This window comes from Eulemur rufifrons, chromosome 1 (assembly GCF_041146395.1).
Source record: "Eulemur rufifrons isolate Redbay chromosome 1, OSU_ERuf_1, whole genome shotgun sequence".
In the NCBI taxonomy this organism is placed as follows: domain Eukaryota; kingdom Metazoa; phylum Chordata; class Mammalia; order Primates; family Lemuridae; genus Eulemur; species Eulemur rufifrons.
In genome coordinates this window covers 1,820,526-1,847,712 of record NC_090983.1, presented here as the reverse complement: position 1 = coordinate 1,847,712, position 27,187 = coordinate 1,820,526, and the positions used below count along the sequence as shown (strand labels likewise).

Genomic DNA, 27,187 nt, shown 5'->3' with positions numbered 1-27,187 from the left:
GAAGGCAGCCACGCCAGGCCCAAGGTGCATCTGCTGGGGTTCGCGGTCGCGAGCAACAGAAATGGACTCTGGGGACTCTAGGCAGCCAGAGCCACCCCCGGCAGGAAACGGACAGCTGGAAAGGCAGCTGTGGGGGTCTGCAGGCAGGAAGCAGGGGACAGTCCCTTCAGAACACTGTGTCCAAGTTCGTAGCCCAAGGAGACCACGTCTGATGGCCTGTGCAGGGCAGGACACCTTGACTGGCAGCCCCACCGAGTGAGTCCTGTGGGAAAGGGGCTGTTCCCCAAAGGGAAGCTGAGGCTCCACCACCCGAAGGGGACAGAGGACCAGAGGGCTTTCTCCCCTGCAGTGTGCCCCCGCAGAGACCGCACCTGATCACGCCGGCACGGCACCCCTGAAGCCCCGCTTCTGTGTCCTTCAGAGCTCTTTCCTTCTTCTGATGTTCTGTTACACGTTGACATCATACATAGTGCATGTTGTCATCATGCGTCAGCCCCGGCTGGAACGCAGCCTCCTGCTCATCCCAAGCACGCAGCACACAGCAGGCACCCAACAAAAACGTGAACTAAATTAACTTTTAAAAAGTTTTTCTAAATCCACCTCAGAAGCCACTACAGCAGAGCTGAGTTTGAAAGCAAACTGCAAAAGAAACAGTTCTCTGCCTTTCGGAGATCATAGGAAAAAAGTTAAGGATCTAATATCAAAGATCCCAGAAATTCAAAAGTCTGTGGGACTTTAAGCCTCAGGATCCCCAATGCCTCAGAGAACCTACAGATGGCCGCGGACGAGAAAACTAAAGTCACAGGTAACTCACAGAACCTCTCAAGCCCTCAGACTGTCTAGGTGGAAAATAAAGAACTCACATGCCTTCACGAAGACTGTGAGACAGAGAAGAGGAAATTAACCAAAGAGCTAAGAACAATTTCATAGCTGAGAACTGGAACCCCTCACAAAGAAAGCAGCACTGGCTCAATCCCACAGGGAAAGCAAAACCTGTTCTGTTTCATCTCAGACGAGAACCGTCAATATGGTGGTCTAACCTGTTTAGCCATATTTCCCCTTCTTCTCCCCGTCCCACCAGCGTCTCTTTGGGGCTGGGTCTCTCAGCAACCCCCTGCAACACTCACAAGATAAAAACATGCTGGGAATTTAATGGCTTAATAAAATAAAATTCAAGCATGATATAGTTTCTTTTATCTTGATGTAAATGTCTAATGACACTTTAATAACTGGATTAGATAACTAAGATTATCACTTTTCTAAGAAAACACATGGAAAGCATATGGTACGAAGATCTCAAGAATTATAGTTTAAGGTTTCTGAAACCTATTCAGGAAGAACATTTGAAATACATACCTGCACCTCTCCAGCTAGGGAATATGCTTCTGATAAATCATAGGCAACGCTGAACACGTGACTTTCAAACTCCACTGCTTTTATGACTGTATTTTTCCTCACTCTCCACCTAAACTGCAAGTCCACGTTCGGGTGAGCAGCAGAGGGATCTGTGACTGGTTCCCAGGCACCCTGGAAAGACGGGCCCGGTCACCACTCACCGGGCGTCTCTGACACGGGGCATATGTTTACACGAAGACATCTCTTTCTTTGTTTTCATTTCTGCTCCACACAGAATGAATGAAACTAAATGCGTCACTACGGCTTAAGTGTGGGCTAACATTTCCTTCACCAAACATTTTGAATCTAGGGTTACCTATGGCTCTTCCCTCCTGCAGCTTGGAAATTTTGAAATTTTAGTTGACTTAATTTCATGGAATAAGCCATAAACCTTCCAAAGAGCAAAAGTCTTAGAAGCTATAAATCCTTAAGAGAACATTCTTTCTAAAGTCTTATTAAGCTAACACAAAGAAATGTGGCGGAGCAAGGAGGCATGTTTTGCCCCTCACCTCAACCCCCGACCCATCACACCCGCAGAGTGACCAGGGCCCAGGGCCTGCACGGCTCCCCGCGGGCCCAGGTGGGAACAGCAGGCTGCAGAATGAACACAAAATAGCCAGGATCACACATGGAGGAGCTGCCCCGGCTCCCCAGTGCAGAGCAACAAACGCGAATCCCCTGCGGCAGGTACCAGAGCGCTATTCCCTGAACGAGGCATCGGATCAGGACGCCCACTCTCACCACCGCCATTCAACACTGCACTTGAGATCCTAGCCAGGGCAATAAGGCAAGGAAAAAAAAAAAAAGGAAAAAGATCGGAAAGGAAAATGTCACCATTCAGATGGTAAACTGTATACACAGAAACCCTAAAACAATCTATCAATAACTATTAAAATTCCTAGGTGAATTTAACAAGATCACTGGATATATGGTCAATGTACCAAAATCAAAATCTATTGTATTTCCATATACCAGCAACAAATACAAAATAAGCTTTGGAAAAAAATACCATTTATGATAGCATCCAATATCAGCAAATATCCAGGACTAAACCCATCAAAAGATATATAGGAACTTTACGGACAAAACTGTAAAACATCATAAATGAAATTACAGCTCTCAATTAAATGGAGGAATGTACTATGTACATCGACTGGAAGACCCAACACAGTTAAGATGTCAATGTTCTCCCAAATGAATCAATAGTCAACGCAATCTCAATCGAAATCCCAGGAGAATTTTGTTTGAAAACTAACAAGTTAATTTTACATTTTACACGGAAGCACGAAGGACCTAGAAGAGCAATACTAAAGAAAAATAAACCCGGGGGACTTACACTGCCAAATATCAAGATTTATTATAAACCTACGTAACTGAGATAGATGTAAGACAGGGCAAGGAAACCATGGAGCAGAACGCAACAAAGCCTCACCCAAACACGACAAAGGGAAACACCTTCAGGTAGGCACAGACAAGTTAAATGGAAGGAAAACAAAGCATTGACCATAAAATGGAGGGAAAATGATAAAATGTACTGCACTAAAATTAAGAACGTCAGTTTATCAAAAGACACAGTAGAGGAGTGAAAAGGCATCTCACAGAGCAGAAGGGAGTCTGCCACACATACACCCACCAATATAGAAATAATCCTTACAAATCATTAAGAAAAAGGCAGACAACCCACATACAAAAAAAGTGCAAACGATATAAACAGGTTCTTCATAAAACAGGATTCCAGGTGGTCAGTCAACACGCACATAGCTGCTTAGCATCTGTGGTCACAGGGAAATGCAAATTAAAACCACAATGGGACACTACACACCCACCAAAATGGCTAAAATTTAAAAGCAAATTACCAAGTGTTGGTGAGGATGTGGACAGCTGAAGTCTCACCCTGAGCCCCGGAAGTGTCAATGACACGAGCTCTATGGAAAACCTCTTGGTCACATGTGCTAAAGCCGGAAAAACACCGTGCCCCAGCAATGCCACCCCAGGTATGCACCCGACAGGAAGGTAGACATTTGCTCACCAAAGCCATTTGCAAGAAAGACACAACAGCATTCTCCATGACGGTCAGAAACTGGAAATCTCCCCGGTGCCCATCAACAGTGCAATGGGTCGACAGTGACAGAGTCCTGTCACAGAGCACTGCGCAGCAAGAAGGGACAAGCCACACCTGCAGGCAGCGACAGAGACAAACCGCACACACAACACCGGGAAGAAGCGACACGCACAGTAAGGGACTCCACGGATACACAACCTGACAACAGGTAAAACCCATCGGCGGTGCAGAAGTTAAGAGGTTCCCTCCGGAGCGCGGCGGGTGGCGGCCAGGAGCAGGGAGGCGTGTGGAGCTCTGGGACATCTGTCTCTTTACTGAGACACTTCACCATCCGGATATCCCGTGCTGTGTGATTTCCTATGTTGGTGACACTTGCATAAAAACCAGGGGGTGACGACCAATGACGCAAAGACCATCTTGCCCCATGAAGGACCCAAAACAGTAGCACCCACTTCCCTGATGCATTCAACTCGCAGGGCTTCACCCAGGTTTCCTGGCCGGCGGGAGAACACGGGCCACACGCCCCTCCTGAAACAGGAGCCGTTTAGCAGCCACGACGACACGCACACAGGGTGCCGGTGTCACACGGAGGAAAAACACGGAATTCCCAAGGAGGCCCCAAGTCAGCTTTGTCAGATGGGAAAAAAATACAGTGAAATAATTTTTGAGTATTTCATTAAATGATTTAATTTGAATTTAATTAATTAAAATTTAAATAAATGTTGATCTTTAGTACACAAACAGCTGCTGTGTGGTTTCCTGACTCCTGTGTGTGCGGCGAGCTTGTTGGTAAGCGCCGTCTTCCTCAGCGCACGTCACAGCGAAGCACAGGCCGGACGCCCGCAGCCCTGTGCTGTGTGAGTGTCGCCGTGGTGCGTGGCCACGCAGGAGGACTTCAAATGTGTCTTCCCCATAATTTGCTGGGACAGATTTACATTTTAGTTTCATGATAGACTCTATACTTGAAAGCCATAAATTCCACTTCTCTGTGTTCTAACAGGAATAAAATATGAAACATTTCACAAAATCCACAGGCTTGATCTGAACGATGCTGAAGTCGGCTCCCTGGGCAGACGGCTGATCCTATCCGAGGCTCCATTTCTTCCACCCATTCCGGAAAGTCCAGAAGGCTGGACGGCGGGAGGAGAGGGGAGGAGCAGTGGCAGCAAGTTCGGGCCTTCAGGGTCCTGCGTGTGGCACAGGAGGACATGCACACACACATACATGCACAGGCCAGGGTCTCCTGGGCCCGGTGTGTGGCACTGGGGGACACACAGACACACACACACGCTCACGAGACAACTGTCTGTCAGCAGCAGCCGCAGCACCAACTCTCTGTGCAACAGGAAACAGACCCCGGCCCCGTGGGCCTCTGGCCGAGCGCTGTGTCTACTCATTGCTCCCGTCCGCAAGTGTAAGGGGCCACAAACAGCCACGCTCCAGTCTGTGACTTTACACACCAAGCAACATGTATAAACCTCAGTAAAATAAACTCTCAGACTAAGAGTCCAAACGGATGAAGCATCCAAATAAAACAATACTTGCTTCCGTTAGCCGTGAAATAAAAGAATTTTAGAGAAAAAGATTCAGACGGACAGGCAGGAGGCCAGGGATGTCGGGCTCGGTGGATCATTTAACACCAAACTGCCCTGAACCTGCCTGAGACAGCAAAAGGCCAGGGGGTCCCCGGCGGCAGATATTCCAAAACCAAAAAAAATCCCAAATCTGAAACACTTCTGGCCCCAAGCATTTTGAATACAGGACAGTCAACCTATAGATCTGTGTCATTTAACCAAAAGCTCGCTGGAGTCCACACTGATTTTTAGGAGCATAAACGGATCCTGAGACCAGAGAGCTTGAGAACCACGGCTCTACGGGTGTATTCCACACGCTTCCGGAACGTCACAGTGACGTCCCTGAATGTCAGATGTGAGGGCCGTGAGGCCAGCAGAGATGAAGGAACCCGGCTGTGAAGAACTCAAGGGACAGTGGCGGGCGCGAACAAGTGATGCTGAACTGAGCTGAGACCTGGCGCCCGGCGCACCCCGCCACGCGGCTCTCACCTGCCGCGCTGTACCTGGAGGTGGTCTCACCAAGGCAACAGGACAGCTTCTTTGAAAGAACCCAGGATTGACAGAACTCACGCAAAGACGAGCTTGAAAAACTGGAAACTGACCTGCCCCAGCGGCCCACCCACTTCCTTCTCCATAAGACGGGGCGGTGAGGGGAATGGGGGTGCAGGGCAGGGCTCCTGGCATGAGAAGGGGGCACAGGCCGTCCCTGCCAGACACAGGCATTCCGCTGGTTGTCACAACCGTCCTCTCCTCTCCTGTCTCAAGCCACAGGGGCCTCTCCCGCCCCGGCGAGGTGGGAGACTGGGCAGGCAGCCCTCACGTCGAGGCGGAGTTGTACGGAGCTGCTGGAGTGGACCCTCCCGCACGCCCATGTCTTTGGCATCAGAGCAGTGAAGATGCAAAGTGGGGGTGGCCGCCTGCCGGGGGCTTCCCTGAGGGCCCAGGCTGCTGTGACAGCAGGGACGCCTCCCTGACGGTCGGTCTCAGGAATGCCCTACGCCGGCCTCCTCATCCCAGGCAGAGGGCTGGGGACTCCCCGCTGCGGAACCAGAGCGCAGCCCGGCAGCAGGCGGGGCCTGTGTCCCGGAGGAAATTGGCCTTTGAGGGGCCCCACGCCCCGGTCCTCCCACCCGACCCTTCTTCTCCCTCGAGTCTTTAAGAGACAAGTCTTCGGGACACGCTTCCAAGCACGAAAGCAGCTGTTGTCACAAGTGCCACCCCCACACGAAGGTGCACGAAAGCCACCTCTCCCCAGCCACACCGCCCGAGGCCATGAGGTCCTTCCGGGGACGGGACTCACAGACGGGCTTCGCTCCGGCCCTCGCGACGCTCTGCCACTCGGCGCCACTTCCTGCATCCGGCCTTCCCCGGAAGCCCGGAGCTCAGGCCCGTCTCTCCTCTGCGGAGTCTCCGCACAACTGGGCGTGGAGGGACAGCCTACGTCGGCGGGCAGTGCACACCGCGCCCTCTCCAGAGCAGCGGTGTCCTCTCCTGCTCTCCCCCTGCCCGGCACCCAACAGGAAACCTCCGTGTGGGAGCCGTCCACACTGCTCTCCACTTTCGCACACACGTGCACACACATGCACACACGTGCACACACACTCACACCAGGTGGTTACTGTTTGCCTCACAAAAATGAGGTTTTGTCACACAGACTTCTCGGCATCTTACTTTTCTCATCCAGTAACACCTCCCGGAGCATCCCCTCGTGTGGCCGCACGGAGACCCGGCGACCCCCTACCCGGGGACAGACTTCCTCCCGGCGTATGACTGTCCAACACTGCAGGAGGCCACCGGGTGCAAATGGCCTTGGGCGCCGGTGTTTGTGCCCCCACAGGGCGCAGCCCCGCGAGGGCTCCGAAAGAGTCTGCGCGTCCTTCCCGGAGCGCGCGGATGACTTCCGCCGGGGCCGACCCACGCACGCCCCTCCCTCCGGCCCAAAGCGGGAGCCCAAGCCGCTGGGAGGCCCAGAAGGTGCCCTTGGCTCATGCCAGGCCCAGCGTCCGCCCAGCCCCCAGGCCACCGCACCGGGTCCAGGCGGGCCCTGACGCCCCCCGCCCCGGGCCTGTCCACCTCGCCTGCCCTCGGCCCGGGCTGGGTCAGCTCCCTTCCTCCACGCTCCCCCCGCCCAGCCTCTCTGCCGGGACTCGCAGATCCTGGTGCCTGACCCGGTTCTCATGGAAGGACGGCTAGAACGACGCCCAGGAACCCAGGACCTGTGTGCGGTGACCGCGCAGGGACGAGGCAGCGGACTGCGGGCTCCGGCCGGCACGAGGTGGGGGCGACCGGCCTGCTGTGGGCCGGGGTACCCACGCTCCCTGGGCTGGGGTGTCCACGGGAAAAGGGGGACTAGGACTCAGAGTCGGGGCTGCAGCGCAGGCTCGACGCATTCGGGGAAAGAGAACGTGTGTCGGGTGCGGGGGTCCAGCCCACGGTGCGAACGACGACACTGCGCATGCGGGGGACGACACTGCGCATGCGGGGACTCTGCGGTGCCCTGCGCAGCCGTGTTCTCCAGGGGTTTCTGGTAAATCGAACACCCAAACGTGCACGTGGGCACACACGCTCGTACTTATGTATGTATTTAATTTACTATACAATTATTTAATGTCTAACATGTCTTATATATTAAATTATGCGTATTATATATACATATGTAAATACACATCATAAATATACATTTACTATATATTGTTAATACATAATACACACACATATTTTACATATGCATATACACAGTTACTGTATTTATAAACATCTGTCTCTTCTCATCCTTCCCTTTACAATTGGCAAACGTTTGTGTTCGCCATGGCACTGACAGTAATCTTGCGTTTTCTAAGAACCACCTGCCTTTAAAAACTCTAACAGAATAGTTGTTTAATGAGTGTATAGTTTCACTTTTGCAAGATGAAAAAGCTCCAGAGACTGGTTACACAACCACGTGAATATACTTAACACTCCTGAACTGCACACTTAAAAATGGTTAAGACTGTAAATTTTATGTTTCTTACAATTAAAATTTTTTTAAAAATTTAAAAGCCAGATATACACACATAAATCTAATAAACTGCCCAAAGTGCTTATTCACGTGAGTCCCTTCCCTCTTTGTCCCCAACTCCACAGAGCCACGCCGCCCACCCGTCCCCCGCCGCCTGCGAATCCCTCGTCAGACGTGAAGGAACACACTCTCGGAAACGCCCGGCGCACGGCGGCCACGTCCTGCCAATCTGAGGTCACTGTCCGGCAGCACCCCCAGAGGTGACAAGCAAACACACGTCCGTGTCCCGACAGCTGACAGCTGACTGGCAGTGAATAAAACAACAGCATCCCACACACAGACTCACACCAGGACGTTCGAAGTATAGCTATGGTAATGAGCTGTCACCTGAGCATGTGGTGCACGTGCCCGCGATGACGAAGAACAGCCCAGAACCCGGGCGGCATTGCCTCCCGCCTGCCTCCGTCACTACAATGAAAACACGCAGCCGCGGCAGAGCGGCAGCGGAAGACAAATGACTCCCGGCACTTCGTTCTAGCATATTCTAAAAATGCAATTTACTATTCAGCAATATCCTTTCTTTTTATGTAGTCACTACAACACAAACATGCCTCTTTGTTATCTCTGACTACATCTGCACGCAAGACACGCTCCAGCTAGGAAAATGTACATTCTGGGGACTCGAAACCCACCTTCCAAATCCGAAAGAGATGGAGAAACGAAAAGAAAGGACAGGGAGAGGAAAAAGGTACCTTTTATTCACATGCAAAGCTGCACATGAAAGCTGACTTCACTTCCTCACCACCAAGCTGGCAAGTGATGTCTGCAACTTGTCCCCAAGTGGTTTCAAAATTACTATTTGAGTCACATGACTATACAGTGGAGCAAAACCCATCTTGGTCAGATACAGTGTCAATTCCTTCTCATGCCAGAAGAAATGCCAGTGTCTGGACTCAGGACACAGGACACAGGGCTCCCTCGGCACTGTGACATTGTGAAACGAGTAATCTTCGTGGTGGGGCCTGTCCTGGGCACCGCCGGGTGTTCAGCAGCAAACCTGGCTTCAACTCACTAAATGCCAGCACTATGCCCCAGTGTGACAACCAGAACAATCCCTAGACACTGAGGGAATGTCCCCTGGGGGAACAAAGTCGCCTGGGGGAGAGCACCTCTCAAACACACTCCAGCCTGAGTGGCTCCGGTCACCACCCCCGGCTCCACCCGACACACACACACTGCACAGGCCGGGACTGGCTCACTCAGCACAGCACGCAGCTCCCCGGCTGCTCTGCCCCCAAAGCCAGACAGTGATGCGTGTCACAGCCAGCTCCACCGGGTGACCGGCTGTGTCTCACCCCAGGCCCCGATCCCCGTGCTCCTCACAGCAATCAACTCCAGCTAGAATCACACCAACAGGAGCCGACTTCCCAAGCTAGGCAGGGCACGCACCCACGTAACAGATTAAAATTAGGCACCCTAATTATTAAACTGTCACTGTAAAAGCCGGGAATACCAGTTTTTAAAAGAATGAATAAGAGAATTAATGGATTTCTTTATTTGCTTGCATTTGTGATACTCAGTCTGTCTTTTATCATCAAGGCAGTCATAAAAAATGCTTCTGCCACATATGCAAATTAAATCATTAGTATTTTTCCCAATTACAGTAACTGCTTATTTGTATTGCTGATCTATTCTTCCAATTTAGTTCCCTTAATATTAATGATCCTGGAAATGCTTTAATAAAACCCTCTTAGGCAACACCAGCTACACAATTTCCGTTATATACCTTTCTAATCATGTAACGAGCAGGACCACCCAGTGGGGACCTGGACACCACAGCGCAGGGACTGGCTGAGCCCTGGGAGCCCCGGTGCTCTCCCCTCTACGTGGGCCCATGCGCAGGGTCCCCCTGACTCCTGCAAGAGCCCCCCACAAAGGAGTGAGTGGCTGAAGGCTTCCTTGGGAGGGGCCAAGCCAGCCTAACCCTGAGTGGGCACTTTCTTTAACAGCTTATACTTTACCTAAAAACTCAGGTGAAATGTCAATTCTACCGAACAATGTATCCATGTCGTAGGTACGTTTGGTTTAGTATCTGTCACTGTATATGACTGTCCAGTTCCCTGACCTTGCTCCCTTGGCCCAAGTCTCCCAGAGCCGAGGAAGCCGTACTATTTCCTGTGGCCGCCCCTGCCCTGGCTCCAGCGGCGCAGCACAGGAGGAGGAGGAGGAGGAAGTCTCCAGCATCCTGCAGGCCCGTCGATGCCCCTCAACATCGGGGAGGCCCTGGCACTGCTCCGAGCCCCGTGTCTTCCCATAAAGGGCACTGCCACTGAGCAGATCCTGGTCAGTCACCAACTTCAACCTGGAGCTTTGACGACTTGTGCGCAAACTTCAGTGTCTATGAGTTAGGAGTCCAAGAGAAGGACGTCACCCTGACTTTCGGGAGACTGAGCTGGGCTTGCAGAACAGATCTCACAGCGTGCGGGTGGGCCAGGGCCAGGCTGGGATGGGGACAGGGGCTTGGGCAGGAGCAAGAAAGCAGGGACCAGGGCAGGGGCGGGGCCGGCTTCACCACTCTGCCAGAGCAAGTGCCTCCCAGCCGGGCTCCCCTGAGAATCAGAGAAATCTGTGGCAAGTGCCCAGTCCACGATGAAGCAACAAAGAAAGTTAGTTTTCCAGACCCCAGGTGCTGAGACAGGTCCTGATCAGTCACTTGCAACGTATTCCTCTGCTCCGACTCACAGAACGTGGCAAGGGGCAGGGGGCCGGCCCCAGAGATGACAAAAATGAGAACCATGGTAGAAAGCGGAAGTGAGACTGCAGGCAGGTGAAGCTAGTCCGTGCGATCCTACGGAATGCCAGGACAGCCTGGGCCCAGCAACAGGTGGGCCAACACAGACAGAGCTCGAGTCACCCAGCAAAGCTCGGAAACGGAGGCCTTGGCAGGGCAGAGCCCTGGGGAACATGCAAACACACCGCCACCTGAGTACTCTCAGCGACAGTCAGTGATCAGAGTGACAGGAGAGAGCTCACTCTCACTTGGCCAGGAGCAGCCCCACACGGAGGAGGGAGCAGCCCGTGGGCATCCTGCAACCTGCCCTGCAAAGGCAGAACACCCGGAGGGGCTGGCATTCAGGGCGGCCCATATCCCACCTCCTCTGTATTAAAGTCATATGCAAAATAGCATGTTTGGTAGATCTCTCTCAGGGAAACATTTGGTAAAAATGAAACTGTCGGTCCAGGCATGGTGGCTCACACCTATAATCCCAGCACTCTGGGAGGCTGAGGCAGGAGGATCGCTTGAACCCAGGAGTTTGAGGTTGCAGTGAGCTGTGATAACGCCACTGCATTCTAGCCAGGGTGACAGAGCAAGACCCTGTCTCAAAAAAAAAAAAAAAAAAGAAGAAGAAGAAAACCGTCTTACACCCAGAGGAACGGGCGCTAGACCGTAAGGAAGGTTTGTTTCGACAGACGAAGGCACAGCACTGTGCACTCCTGGCGCCCTCCCCACTGTCACCTCTAGAATACCAATCTGTGTTAAAATACATACACAGATAATATTTTAACAATAAAATGACTAAATAAAACTTCCGAATATATCAGCCCAGGGAACAAGGACCAGAAAGTCATGATCGAAATGGGCCCGAGGAGCTCAGGGGTCCTCTCGTGCTCCGGGCCCCGGCAGTGGGTGGGTGCAAGGTGCCAGTGAGCGGGAGCAGGAGGTGGAAAGGCGGCCACTTCATGCACACGGACGGGAGGGGCTGAGCTTCCGAGAAAGGGCCCCTCCCATCCCTCCTGGTCTCGATTCTCCCTGCTGAGCACAGGCACCTTTGCTTCGTGGCCAGTCTCCACGGGACCCGTGGGCTGGGGCCCAAGGCCCGCCCGCCGTGGGAGGAAACCGCTGCACGGCACTTCAGACAGCGCTCCACTCCAGGCCGGGGGGCCCACGCCCTCCGCTTCCCCCATCCATGGCCTCCCGAGCATATTCCCATTGTCACCTGCAGAGACGACACTCTCACACTGCTCTTGGCAGGGGAAACACAGGTGGGGACTCCAAGCCATACCTATGCACCCCCGAGGACTGCAGAAAACGGGACTCCCGGCCCACCACGCTGGCCAGCTCAGCAGTGGGGAAGCTCTGCCCTAGCCTGGCCTCGCTGGTGGCCGGGGCTGGAAGGCAGAGAGAGAAAGTACGGAAACATGTGCCCAGAGGCCACCTGTTTGTTCCCTCTGAAGTCTCAACCCCAGGCCGACTCACTGCCTGTGCAAAAGAGCCCGTGCAACTCCACGAGCACAGCACAGCCCACCCGCAGGGCAAAGCCATGTGACGGGAGCACGCAGACAGCCGGCCCGGACTCCATGGGCCGCACCCCTGGGGGCTTCAGAAGGAAGACAAGACACAACGGGACTCAGAGACCCACGACTCACTACAACTCTCAAAGAGGACAGAAGGCCAAGGAAGAAGCATGCTGAGCGGCCAGGAATCCAAGGAGGCTGTGATTAGACTTTGTTGCTACAGAATCAAAAGAGAGCGTCCCGCCCGCCAAAGAGGCAGCTCTGCCCTGGAAGCTGCTAGCAGGGGCCGAGACAGGAACAGATAAAGGCCCAGGGCAGGAGAGCCCAGGTATGCCCCAAACCAGGTCTGGCAACGTGGCCGGACCCAAGGACTCGCGGATGGACTCTGGGTGAAGGAGGCTGGCTAAAGCCGGAAGACCCTGCAGGGGAGGGAGAAGGGATGTGACTTTTATTCTAGACAGTGGGGAGTCACAGGATCTTTGGCAGGACGCCGTGACCGGAGGGGAGAGGAGGAAGAGGCTGACAGAGCACGGGGTGAGAGGGGGAAGACGAGGGCCAGGGCCCGAATGGAACATGTCCAAAGCCTACACCCGAGAGGTTCAGAGTGACAACTAAGTCCAAGCCCTGACAGCACCGCTGGCCGGCCGCACAGCAGGGGGGCAAGGTCACAGGTGCCGAGAGGCTGAAACACTGAAAATGGGTAAGAGGATCATCAAGAACGAGTGGAGACCAAAGACAAGGGAGGGGTCCCCAGAGGCAGGTAACGGGGTGTCCTGGCCACGGGAGGAACCACATGACAAGAGTTCAAAGCCACCTTCCCAAGAGGATCATCCACCAAGGGTGAGTTCTATGGGCACCCAGGGTGGGCGGCCGGGAGGGGGCGGGCCCCAGGGGCCCAGGTGACTGCAGGGACCAACAGGCTCGAGCCCTCCAGGCACAGGCATCCTTGGAGCGTCACCGGTCATTCGGGACCAGCCTCCAGGCCACGTCTGCGCCTGGAACTTAAGAGCACAACGCTGGGAAACCGAGGTGCTGAGGCCTTAAGGAAACTCTTTAAGCACCGGCTTTAGATGTGAGGGTTTGACTGTCCTATGAGGAAGCAGCTGGCCTCTAGAAGAGCAAGAACCAGGTCCCGGGGCCCACGGAGGGCGGCCCCACTCGACCTGGCCCCCGAGCCCAGGCCCTTTGAGGGGACACTGAGAACGTGCACTGGTGAAAGGCCGCCCTGAGCACCTCGGACTCTGGCTGGAGAAAGCGCGACTCCTAAGGGTTAAAACACGCTGTCTTCGCGTAGAGAGGAGGACCTGCGTGAGAACTGCACTCCCTGGGGGAGGCTTCCGTTCCCCCAACTGGCATCAGACGCACCCTGTTCTGGAAACCCCACCGCACCTCCTGAAGCAGTGGGTGAGCAGCGGCGGGTCGCTGCCTGGCTCAGTCTGCCAGGAGCCACAGCAGGGGAGCCACGCATCCACTCCACACCCCGGCTCTAGTGTGCGTGTGCGTGTGCGTGTCTGTGCACGTGTGTGCACGTCTACATGAGCATGGCGGGGGCTGTACTTCAGGAACTTACGTGGGAGCTGCAGATGGGAGGGGTGGGGACTGCTAACAAACGGCCGGGATGAGGTCACCCAGTGAAGCAGCTGCCAGGCCCACAAGGACCAGCGTGGCCACAGCCGGGGCTAGCGAGGGACCACATCTCCCTGCCCCCCAGGCCAGCAGGAGCCACCTCCTGCCTCAGTCTCCCGGCAGTCGGCCGGTCCTCAGACCGTTCAGGTGTGCCCCGCCTGGCCAGGACCACAGGGCCAGCCTCCACCACACAACGCCCAGCAGAGCCTCCCGCCTCCCGCTTCAGTGAAAGCCCCCCCAGCCCAGGGAAGCCTCCTGCCAGGTGTGCGAGTCTGAGGTTGTCTGCCTGTCCCCTGGCCGGGACACCTTCCGCACCTGGAGACACGACAAGGCACGGCACTCCGCAACTGTGAGAGCTGCTGCCGCTCCTCGAGCACACACCTGTGCCCCCAGCTCTCGGGGACGTTACACTTGGCCCCAGACTCAGCCGGGGCAGGGGTACCGCTACTCTGACTGTGCAGGACAGAAACCCGGGGCTGGGAGGGGCTGGGTGATTGTCCCCGGGCGCAGCTCGAACGTGGCTGCACCAGGAAGCACAGCCAGGCCGAGCCCCTCCTCACTCTGCTTTTTCAACTCAGCGGTGAGCCCCGGGCGAGCCTGCGCTCCCCACCTGGGGGAGACAGTTCTGTGCCAACTGCCGCCAGGAGGGCGAAGGCGCCGGCTCAGAAGCAGCTGCCAGCGCAGACCCACGACCTGCCACCGAGCTGCTCACGCTGGGACTCCAGCTTCCTCGGCCTCCAGACGGCAGGAAGGTGCCCGAGCCACAGGGCTGCAGAGGACAGACAGGTCACAGGGGCACAGTGCCCAGCACACGCAGACGCCCACTACAGAAACAGAGCAGGACGCGGCTGGGCGGGGGTCCTCCCCAAACGGAAGGCAGGCGACGGTGGCGCGTGTTCGTCCCATGCTCTGGGGTGGGGGGCTGCTGGGCCATCGGCCTCTTTGTCTTTCCCGATCTGACACCAGTCAGGTCAGATCCTCACGTCCACCGTGCAGACGGGCAGACTGGGGCAAGGGAGGCTGGGAAGACGACCGCTGTGGCCCTCCACGCACTGGAGCCCTGTCTGATCCCAAAGCACATTCCTCCCAATGCACCCCTCGCCCACAGGGAGGGCAGTGTGATCAGTGGGCTTCTGGAACTGTCCTGGCCTGGGCCATGTTCACCCTCCGGCCTCTCAGGACACCTTCAGCACCCACCCAACTCTGCACGGGGCAGGAGAGCCAACATGTGCTCCACCCTCCTCCAGAGCATCCAGATGACCAGCGGTGCTTGGGCCTCTGGGTGACGTGGGAGCTGGCCCGGGGGACAGTGGGACTAGGCAGCCGGAAGCACTGGCCTCTGGGTCTCCCCTGGGCAGCTGTGGCCCTTGTGCATCTTCCACCATCCTGCACGGTCAGAACCCCAGCCCTGCACCTCCATGTCCCTGGGCTGCAGCCAACAGGGACTGTGCCACACAGCCTCCTACTTGGGGCCCCCCATCCCTATCCAAGGGCCCCACACTCCTCCAGGAGGTCACCTGCACCCAGCCAGTCCACCAGCAGAAGGAGACCAGAGACCTCCCTGATGAGCCTCAACTACCTCTGTCCACCTTTCAAGTGGCCATGCTGGCCCCGTGCCCCTGACTTCCAGGAGCCAGCGTTTGCCCAGAAGAGGAAGAGACACAAGAGGCTGGGGTACACCAGTCCTGGTCGAGGCCCTCCCTCCCCTGCAGGCTTTGCTGGGCCCCCCGCACTTCCCTTCCCATGGGACTCTGCACACGCCGCGCTCGCTCGCCAGGCTGTGCTGGAACTGCTCTGGCTCCGTGAGGCACAGGGAGCTCTGCCGAGCTTCCCTCCACTGCGTGTGTCCCTTCCCTTCCTTCCTGACACCAGCGATTCCCACACCAGGGAGGCCGACTCTGCGGCCAGCTTCCAGAGGAGGCAAGCCCAGCACCCAGGCTGAGCCACTCAGGGGCTCTGTACCCTGGTCGCAGTGACACGTAACTGCAGCCAGACCAAGCAGAGTGAATCCAAGGCTTTGCTGGGGCAAAGGTGCTCTCTTTCCCGCTGGGTGTGCACGAGCAGGTGTGCAGCCCCGGGAGCAGCTGGCAGGGCCCCTGTGGCCCACGAAGCTGACTCTCCCGACACAGGGCAGGCACTGTGGAGGTCAGGGAAGGATGGGGAGGCAGGAGGGGGAGGCTGCGGCTCTGTAGTGCCCCTGTGGGCACAGCGCATCCATGGCAGGAGCCATGGGCAGGTGACAAGCCCTGGGTGACACTGTGGAGGAGCTGGATGAAGCACCTGCACTTTCCGGGAAAGCGAGCCAGTCAATCCCGAGGCCACAGTGCCCTCTGTGCCTGCCGTGGAGAGACCCTCCCTGACAGAGAGACCCTCCCTGACGCAGAGACCCTCCCTGACGCAGAGACCCTCCCTGACGGAGAGCTACAAGAAATATCTCCCTGCTCAACACTCAGAGCCACCCACCACCCCAGGAACATCGTCTGGTCCCCGTCTCCATGCTCCTCCACACACCAGAGGCTGCCCGGTCCTGTAACACGGTCAACTGCCCTGCACACCTGCCCCAGGCTCCACCGTGGAGGCGCTGTGCCCACAGGGGCACCACAAAGCCCCAGCCTCCCCCTCCTGCCTCCCCGTCCTTCCCCGACCTCCACAGAGGCACTGCCCCTCGCCACGCCACCAGCGCTGCCATGTGCCTGCCGACCCCCAGAACCTGAGCTCCCAGCCACACAGCTTCCCTCGAGCCCCTGCTGCCGTGCCCAGCGGCCTTCCGACCACGGGCAAGGGACACACTGTCCCTCGGGCTCCCTGCTCATGCAGATCAGAAGCAGGGCAGGAGGGAGAGAAACAACCCGGGGGGCGGGGGGGCGGGGAACGGGGAAACCTGGACTTCTGTAACCAGGTTTGCAACATATAACTGCACTGACCCAGACAACTCCCTTTTCCAGAACACAGGAAGCATGTGGACAGCCAAGTCCTAGCATGAAATGTCCACGAGTCCACTTCCAGGGTCATCCTTGGGACCAGGTACCTCAACATTACTGACCTTGGTACAAATCGCACCGCAGCAAGGCCAAGGTGCAACCCAGACACGCCCGGGCAGCCCAGGCACCATCGCCCAGGCCCGCTCTGCTGGGTGGAGACACTGGGCCTTCAGATGCTTGTCATGACAGCAGCACCTGGGAGCCGCCAGGGCTCTGTGTGACGCGGAACAGTGTTCTTCGGAGCATTCGAGAACCCGATCTCTGCAAGCTACATCCATCCCTGCAGGACAAAGACAGACAAGAGCTTGCTCTCAAACGGGACTAAGGTCCTCAGGGAGACGCTCCCCACAACTGCAGCGGATGCAGAGATGCCCTGAGCTGTGCGGGGGCCACAGGAAGTGCTGCAGCTGTGTCGAAGGCCCAGCTACCAGCACGCCCTGCAGAGAACACGCTCTGCTTCCCATTCCTGCCAGAGACCTGCCCGTGCAGACAGTGGCGAGCGGTGCGCGGCGGGGCGGGGAGAGGAGGAAGAGGAGAACGAGCGCCGAGCCTTAGCTGGACACAGACGCTCCGTTCAGCCTCCCCGCCTTCCTCCCGTCCTACAGACGAGGACACTCAAGTCACCGAGGCAACGAGTCCCGGTGGTGAAGCTGGGGTTTCAACCCAGGTCTTGCTCTAAACCCATGTTTATCCTCAACCCCAGAGCCATGGAAAACAGAGCCGTCCACACCTGCAGAGCCACTCTCATGCACTGTAGGCACATCGGTACCTGGGGGAGCGAATTCAGCACGTCCACAAATGAGACCCTTTGCCCCACACCCACCACGAGACCACCCGTGAGAGAGAAGAGCCCTACCGCAGCCTCCTGCTCTGAGCTCTGCCCACTTAACCTAAAGAACTCTCAGATAGTAACTCCGTCAAGACCAGCCCGCAACTGGATGGAAAATCTCCATTTTGTCAGAAAGACACTCTTCTCCAGGGAAGGACTTAGGGCAGCATTTGACATTGCTGCTGTTAACTCCAATCCCCAACGGTCAACTTTCCCAACAGCTTCGGTAGGTGGGCGGGATGCTCCTCTACCAGGGCCCAATCCCACCAGGGACGCTGCCAACCATAAGAGGCAGTGGCCACTGCCAGCCGTGCAGGAGGCGGGAGGGACCAGCCACGCTGCCACTGGGCTGACGGTGGGAGCGAGAGAGACGTTTTGCCCGTAGCTGTTGCTCCAGCCGACAGCTGGGCGTACGCTTTGGCTGCTGCAAAGTGTGCCGGGTGACAAAAGGCAAAGGAAGATGACATGCTCGGAGAAGGCACTGCAAGGAGACAAAAGTAAGAGCTTAAGTGCCCCAGTGACGTTTCTTTAAAGTGTCCTCTAGCCTGGAGAGCCAACGGACAGAATTACAACACGTAGCCCTTGTGCCGGCAAACAAGTGGTTTTCACAGAACGGGGACTGTGACCACCTATTATGATCTTTTCAGTGAAAAATCTTACATAAATTTTATAGCGGAGAGAGTTTTAATCCACCAAAGCACTTCCCAACCGTTTTCTTTATGGCTCCTTTTAAAGGTCTAAAGGTCAAAGAGGCAGAGCCATCCCCACCCCGTGAGCAGGGTTACGCTGGGAGCATTCACTAACGTGGGCCCGCAGGCCCCAGAGGATGACTCTGTAGCCCCCAGAGCTGGAGTGGGGATCAGACTCACTAGAACGTTCTAACCCATTAGCCCTAACGTGGCTTGAACCTGAGACCCAAGGGTGGGCAAGTCCTCAACGGTCAGCTCCAGGAGCCCCAGGCCTCAGGGAAGACCCGGACCCAGGTGCCCTTGGCCACGCCGTGCAGACCTGCAGGGGCCCGTCTTCCTGCTGCGCTACCCAAACGCCACGGTGCCAGCGGCAAAGGCCCCTGCAAAGGCACCGAGGTCTCAGCCTGGCCGCTGGGCTCCCGGGAGAGGCTGGCTCGGGTCCCTTCCAGGACGTTTCTGTGCTGGCTCCCCGTGAGCTGCGGTCCTGAACAGCTCCTCTAAGGAGTCCCAGACCTAGGCAAGAAGGAGGCTCCCCCAGCAATGGTTGAAGGGAGGGAGGAAAGAAACAGCCATCTCCCTGCAGGACGCATAGCCCAGGCTCAGAGCCGGCGGCCCTGGAACCACCTGGGAGGCGAGCCACCTCCTGGCCCTTGTTTTTGGAGCTGCCCTTGGTCTTCAGGCAGGGCCCTCCGTGACAGCGCCACAATCCAAGCACGCACCAGGGGAAGGCCTGGGCACACCACAGGGGCCAGTGGGGCCTCCCTGGGACGTGCCAGAATGGGCCGCCTCAACCAAGGTAGACCAAGAGAGATCAAGCGCATCACCCAACTGGAACAAGACACCAACACACCAAACAGAAAGAACAGGAAGTGAATTCAAAACATCAATTAAATGCAAGAAGACTGCACAGTCAGCCCACCCCCGGCTCACGCACTCTAGTCCTGGAGCTGGGCTACCATCTGGCCACAGGTAGCCTTTCTACCCTGCTGAGGCCCCACAACTCGAGCTCTGGCTAGAAAGGACCACACCCATCCCCAGTACCCTCCCCGCCTCCTCTTCCTCCCCTTCATCTGGGCCTGGCTGCTGCCCCGCAGTGCTCCGTGACTCCCACGGCCCTGTTTCTCTGGGTGGCAGCCCGTGTGCACCTGTGTGTGCGGGTCTCCTCCTCCTCCTCTGTCCCCACCAACACCTAAGCCTCTTACGGGCAGAGGCCAGGTCTTCCTGATTGAGCCTGGGGACATGGGGCCTGTCACTGCGTCTGGCACAGAGAAGGGGTTTAACTGAGTTGCATCTCATGGACACGTAGTATTTGGGCTTGGGTGCAGAATTAGTATTTGCAAAATAGTAACTGATCAGTTAGAAATATTTGGGAAACAGGGACCCCAAGGACCCCCTACCTCACCACCAAAGAGAGGCCAGTGGGAGGGAATCACAAAAACCTCTTCCTCAGTTTAAAAAAGAACCGCTCCAGCAAATAGCAACACGTAAGCCAGACGCCGGCCGTTCCCAAGGGAAAACGCAATCCCATCACCGTCTGAGCAACACTCCCACTTGGAATGCTGGTTCAGGCTTTCAGGTCCTAAGAACTGATTTATTGTTTCAAGCTTAAACATCAATCCAACAAAAGCGCTTGACTCACACACACAGAGTACTTCATAAACAACAGTAAAGTGACAAAGCCCAACAGTCACGTTTTCAAACAGGGCAGATTCCAAAATGTTTGTATACACAGTAATATTAAGGCATCGTATTAAAATTATGAAGTCAAACAAGCAGTGATTAAATAATGTCATTAATTCCAATTTAAAACAAACAGGGAAGAAATTCCTTTAAAAAAAAAAAAAAAAAAAAAAAGCAAAGCAGCGGCCGCCACTTGCACACGGAGGCCCGGCCAGTGTGCACTTGCCCTGGCCCCGCCACAGCCACCCATGTGCCACCTGACAGCTGTGCTTAGGGCCTTTTTCCCGCTCCTTGCTTGCTGCACCATAGCATCCACTTTACTTACATTTATGGCATCTCCTTAAAAGCATGTAATCTCCAAAATCAGGACCAAGACGTTCCCAGATTGGGGAAGGGGTGTGGTCAGGAAACAGGCAATTACAGAGCAAGGCAGAAACCCCACAGAGGTGCCCGCAGGCCAGAGGCAGGTCCTCACCAGGTCTCTCCCAGGACCAGGTCTCTCCCGCCTAGGGTCATCCCACCCAGCCACCCAGCACCTACACTGTGCCATTCATTCAGCTGCTCGTTCATTCTTTCATGGAGCATCTACACTGCCAAGCACTGGGTACAAAGCAGACACCAGGCTCTCAGGGCTCCTTGACCTCATGAAGCTCTCAGCTAGTAAAATAGATGACACGGAACAACTAATGTCACAATGAGCTAGTGAAATTGCACAATTGGATCCCATTAGAAAGGCACAGAAAGAATGTTAGGCTGAGTTTAACAGGGGACCAAAGACTGAGAAGATGAGCATGAATTGAGGGGCTAGGGAAGGGAGGGGGTCAAGGGAGGGAGTTCCAAGAAAAGGGAACAGTGTGTGCAAAGGCCCTGGGGCCAAAAGGGGCTGAGAGCTGGGAAGCAAAGCAGGAGCCGGCTGAAGCCCAGCAAATGGGGCAAGTGCTACCAGGTGAGGCTGGTAAAACAGAGGCCAGGATTAGGAAGGTCTTCCAGGGTCCCTGAGGCCTTAGAAGCCTAAGAACAAGGAGAAGTCATGACAGGGTTTCCAGCAAGTGAATGGAAGGTACAAATCTGCTCTCAGTAGAGACCACTCAGGACACTGTTTGCAGATGGACTGGACCAGAGCAGGCCCAGACCCAGAGGGCCAGTCCCCACCTCAGAGAGCTTACGAGTGAGTCAGAGAAACAAAGCACATTATCAACTTCCCGAAGACTGGAGAAGTATTTTTTTCCAATAGAAATACCGACTTTCTTTAAATTATTACTTTAAAAGTAATACATGCTTATTGCAAAAATTCATACAATACCAACATGGATAAAAAGACGATGAAAGTCCCTTACGTTCTGTTTCCCTGACACCCCAAGGCCACCACTATTGCCCTAGCGACCAGTGTACTCAAACCAGAAGGAATCAGCTGGGGACTGCTCTGGACCCACTCTGTTCTCCTGCCCTGCACACCCTGCCTGGGCACTGCTGAGTCCACGGGACGGAAACACCAAAGAGTATTTAACAAGCATAGCTTGTACCAATAATGTCTCCATAACAGCCTGTACATATCTGGAGATCCGTGCATTTACTATAGTCTTTCCTTAGAGCAAATCTCAAAATGCAGAATTGCTGAGACAAGGGGAAGGACCATTTAAAATTTTGACACATAAAACTTTTCTAGAGATCAATTCAGTGCTTAAATTACTATATTTTATATAATACCACATATTGGTCTCTTCATAGAGCAAATAATAAATAACAGTCAACACTTACATATAGTGCTTATTGTGTGCCAAGCCCTATTCTAAGCAATTTTCATGTACTAACTTACTTAGCACATTAACTGCCGTGTGAGTTCTATTTAACTCACACTAGTTTTGAGTCAGGGACCATGTGAAGCATGTGAACTCTTTACCTTGGCAGCCAAGAGAACTATTTTTCAAGTTGCATATAACTCACACACAGAAAACAATAAAAAAAAAATGAATTTTTCATTAAATTAGAAAGTATTGTTTTGTTTTCAAAGTTTTTATTCTAGTTTTGTAATAAAACACCATGGCCCCAAAGAAAAATTTTTGCAAAGAAAAACTTTGCAAAGACCCTGTATGATAGGAATTATCAGCAGCAGCAATGGGTGTTATCAAACTTACTAATATTCTGGGCATAAATGGAATCTCCCTCAAACTGAATTTATTAGTACCGCTAAGTCTTTTTTTTATTAGCCACAGCGATTTACATATTTATGTGCTTTGCTCATCTTGCAATAGAGATGCTCATCCTTTTCTTATTGGTTTGTAAAAGCTTTTTACATATTGACTATTAAGCTCACATAGGCATAATATGTTGTATACTTTTTCTCTCATTGTCTCTTAACCTCGCCTATTTTGTCAAAAAAAATTTTTTTAATTTTTATACTGCTAAATCTTCAATATTTTCTCTTAAGGTTTCTGACTTGGTGTTATAATAAGAATAGATTAACTCAGCAGTTTTTCAATATATTTGGACCTCAAATGCTTTGTTCCAATAAAATCTTCCAAGGTAACACACAGGCTAAGCAGTAAGGCCAGGCTCTGGTGAGAGGGTCGGAGCACCAGCTGCCTCCCACCCCCGCCATTTGCCCGGGGCTTCTCAGGAGAAGAATCAAGAACAGGATAGGATGCTACAACCACCAGCCACAACGACTGTTAAGATGTCCTCTGGTTCTACAGTGCCACACACTTAACGTGAGACAGCCAGAATTACTTCCTAGACCCTACAAAACACGGGTTAACCACGGTGGCTCCAGGGACAGTTAACACAACACTGGAAAGTCTAGCAGCACTGAGCCCACAGGGCGTTCCCAGCTGCCGTCTTCTCAAAGAGGCTGTGCTCTCCCAAGCACCTCAACGTGATGAACTTCAACTTCAAGGCCATCACCGGCCCAGAAGCACAGACATGGAAGAGAGAGGAACAGCCCCGGGACTGACAGCAAGGGGTCGCGATGCTCCATTTTCATTTCTATCCCAGGTTCCTCCAGTGCAGGCAGCACCGACCTTCAAGGGCTGTGGGGAGACCACTATGGCAAGCGCTTAAAACAGCACACGGCCCCAAGCAGGTGCTCACGACAGGTTAGCTACTGGCTCGTGTTGCAGTTACTAGTGGTAGCATCTCCTTGTTCCAGGAAAGACGTCCTATGTCCCCGTCACACGGAGGAAGCCATCTGTGTAGGACCTATGTCCCCGTCACACAGTGGAAGCCATCTGTGTAGGACCCTGGGCCTTCCTCCCAGGAAGTGAGCAGGAGGTGTGCCAGGGAGGCCACGGCCCACGTCCCACCCTTGAACAGGTCCCCCTGCCCACTCACACGAGCCCAGGAGAAGAAAGCTGACTGTACGAAGAGAGCTGAACTGACCTCGGTTCAGTGGCACTTGTTCCCAGAAGAAAGGCTCTATAAAAATGAGCTAAGGTCTGTCCAAAAGCAGCATCACTTCTGACAGAGCAGCCTCATCTTGACTTGAACCAGCAAGTGCTGTACCTTCCTCTAACGTCAAGGCCAAAACCCAAGACCGCTACACACCACACTGTCTGCTGACCACCCAAGATCAAAACAAACGCTCTCCAAAATCCATCTTTCCTGAGCCCCGATCCCAGGACAGACTGGGGGCTGCACACCGTGGGGTGGGGGCTCAGTCCCGGCTTCACAACCCGACGCTGACAGGGAGGCTGGCCCCTTCATCTCCCCAGTCCCCAGCTACTGTCATCAATCCTGATCAGCGGACCGAACGCCCGGCCACAGCCTGCCGGCAGCGGCCGTTCTCTCTCATCCCTGCGTCTCCCTCGCTCCGGCATCGGCATCGGGTATTAATGTGTTGCTCACGGCAGCTCCTGGGCTGTGAAAGCCCAGCCGTTTTCAATAGGAAGCAGCACGGACGGATCCTACAGGAGTGATGAAATGTCTCTTCTGCTCCGGCAATTAAGGCAGCACAAAGTCGCCTTTTCTTTGGTGCCACCCCCAACATCAAAGGATCGGAATTCAAAGCCATTCATGCTGCATTGAAACCTCACAATGAAGCTGGAAAATGGACGTCGATTACTGGGCATAAATATGCAGCAGTTAAAAGGAAAGAGTTATAATGAAATTAAACTGCAGCAACCCCACAATGTGTGGAAACTTCCAGCACTAGAGTCCTCCTGATAAACATCACCGGGCACCCACCTAAAGCAGGTTTCTGGCCACGAAGAGTCCAGATGGGCTGCTAGAGCCGCACAGGGCAGGCGTGCCCACTTGTCCTGTCCATCTCGCTATGGTAACAGCCCCCAAGGCCTCTGAGAACATGGCACTTGGGGATTTTTATTTTACATGGCTATGAAGCTGCTGACCACGGAACATTCTCTCTGGCACAGGGCTGCTTAGGCCACATCTGTCCTTGGTCCCTAGGCCTCCCAGCCTGTGTGTAGTCCAGTCATCTTCACCGCGCCCCACCCCCAGCCCAGGGCTCCCCCCGGGGCCTTCCTGTTGCCACCTCCCCTGGCAGGAGAAAGAACTAACCCTAAAGAGGGCAGTGTTACATCTGCCTGCGAGGAAAGTCTCCTTCTCCTCTGATTACTGCTCTCTTTAGGAAGGGATTTGGTCTTTAAAATCAAAGCCCAGAACACAGAAAGCCATACAAGTCTTACAATGTGTCGGGGTGTGTGTTTTTAAGGCATGAAAATACTTCCCTCCCACACAAATGTGAGTTCTGGAGAAAGATGCCACAGATCCCTGGGAGTAGAATATCTGGGAAAGCTCGATCAGTTTTAAAAATAGAAAACTGAACACAGATTTTAGAACTCTCAGGAGCTACCTGAAAAAAAATTAAATCTCACATATTTTTGATATCCCGAACTCCATCCTGATGAAACTTCTAACTGGGTGGCATTTTGCATTTCCAATTATAATAGAGTAATTGTGTTGCCATAGTTACCACAAAATTCTGCAATAACTTTTGTTGCTTTGTAACTGCTGTAGTGTATATCTGTGTACGAGCAGCTGAGTTGTCTTAATTCCCTCTCCCTCCCGCTGCCACCTTTCCTGGCTGGATTCTGAAACCACACAGCAGCTTCCACTGGACAGTCCCAAAATAATGCTCGGAAGCATCAGAAGCAATTAAAACTCCAGGAGACCGCGATCACGTTACAAAAGAAAAAGTGAAAGCAGGTCAAGGTGCAAACCCGCCAGCATCCCGGTCGCCGGCGGCGGTGGGCCAGGGCTGTCGGCGGTTTGCTCCCAGGCCCTGACGCTGAGGCGGTTTGTGGGAATAACAGAAGCCTGAGCGGGGACAGGCGGGGACACGCGGGAGGGAAGTGCCCGCGCAGGCCCCGCGCTCCCTCTCGGGGGCAGGCGGAGCTGCTCGCGGCGAGCAATTAGGTGGGTCTTCGCAGCCATGCAATTAGGGTTTAGTTAAGAAAGTCATTAGTGTTAAAATAACTGAAGTTTAATTTCTGCAACGCTTTATTTGAAAATTGTGTCACAGCAGGTCAATTTACAACATGCAATAAAGAAAACGCTCATATCAGCTGCCGCGAGTTATTGCACATTTCTGATGTGCATTAAATGAGCACACGGGGCGCCCCCCGGCCTCCCACCGGTACGCACGGTCTCCTGCCGCAGCGGCGCCCACAACTCCACGCGCAACGTAAACACCGGGGGATTCGCTCGCAGTTCCGCGGCGCGCTCCCGCCGCGCGGGAGCCCCCGGCCCGCGCCCCTGGCCCGCTGGACCCCGCACCCGCAGCGGGGACGTTTCTGCAAACTCACAGCCGCGGACAAAGTTACATAAACGGCCCCGCGGCCCCCGCCCCGCCCGCCCCGCGCCGGACCCACCTGCCCGCCGCGCGCCCCCGCCCCGCCCCCGCCCCACAGGCGCGGCCGGCGGCGCCGAAAGGTCCAGAAGGCGCGGGCCGGCCCCGGACGAGCGGTCGCGCCCGGCCGCGCCGCCCCCGCCTCCCCCGGCTCCCGCGGCCGCGCGGGTGTGGACCGCGCGGCGTCCACCTGCCGGGCCCGGGCCCGCGGCAGGCGGGGGCGGGCGGACAATGGCCCGCGGGCCGGGCCGGGCCGGGGCTGCGCTTACCGCGGCGGCGGCGGCCGCTCTAGCCCTGCTCGGGCGCTCCGCGCCGCATCTCCTCAGCCTGCGCCGCCACCCGCCGGCGCTCGGCTCGGCTCGGCTCGGCTCGGCGGCGACGCGGGACGCGGCCGCGGCCCGGGCCCAGGCTGGCAGGCGGCGCGGCGGCGGCGCGGGCGGGCGCGCGGGCTCGGGCTCGGGCGGCGGCGGGGACGGTGCTCCGCGGCGGCGGCCCCACAACCTCCCCTCCTCATTCACAAAAAATTGACCCACGTTGAACCATGATGCTTCTCCCCCCTCCAGCGCAGAGCCGGACGGCGATAGGCCGCTCCCGACGCCCGTCAGCCGCCCCGGCCTCGCCCCCTCGCCGGCGGCCCGCCTGCCATTGGTCGCGGCGGCCTTGCGTCACCTCCCCTCGCGGGCCCCGCCCCCCCGCCTGGTTTCTAGTGAAGAGCTCGTCAATTACGGCTCGGCCCCGCCTCCCGCCCGCCCTCCTTGGGCGCCCGGCCGTCCTTCCATTGGTCCGCTGGGGCCTGCGCCCTGCCCCGTCTGCGCCCTCCCCTCGCCCAGCGGTGGCCAATCGCCGTGCCAGACGCCCTATGAGCGGCAGAGACGCTCCACCTCCGCCTGCCTTCCCGCACACGTCCTGGACCCCATTGGCTGCAGCAGCTGCCAATTCCAAGGGGCGAGGCGTACCAGAGAACGCTCCGGGCGCCAGCCGCTGGGCGCTTCGTGGTTGAGAAAGCGCAGGAAGCCGGGACGGGTAGTGGCTGTAAACACAGATCCGGCCGAGACCAGCCCCACTGGACAGCCGGCATAGCTGCCCAGTGGCTAGCACCGCGTGCCTGCGCGCTTGAGTCGCGCTCGGAGGGGACACAATGGGGCGTGGGCTGAGGTGGGGAACCAGCCAGGCCTCGTCGCAGCCTCCATCTTGGGTACTGGCAGTGAGTCACGTGGTGCTGCGTGCGTCCAGGGACGCAGGGGCGGCCGGGAG

At 55.5% G+C, this 27,187-nt stretch overlaps 1 protein-coding gene across 2 annotated transcripts in view; it reads right to left on the bottom strand.

Annotated features, from left to right (window-relative positions):
• HDAC4 (histone deacetylase 4) overlaps positions 1-26,487 on the bottom strand; it is a 256,247-nt gene extending 229,760 nt beyond the window's left edge. For both annotated transcript variants that reach the window (XM_069465509.1, XM_069465519.1), the window contains exon 1: positions 26,467-26,487. The gene's annotated coding sequence lies outside the window, so the exon portion shown is untranslated. The remainder of the gene's footprint in view (positions 1-26,466) is intronic.
• Between the last annotated feature and the right edge of the window lie 700 nt (positions 26,488-27,187).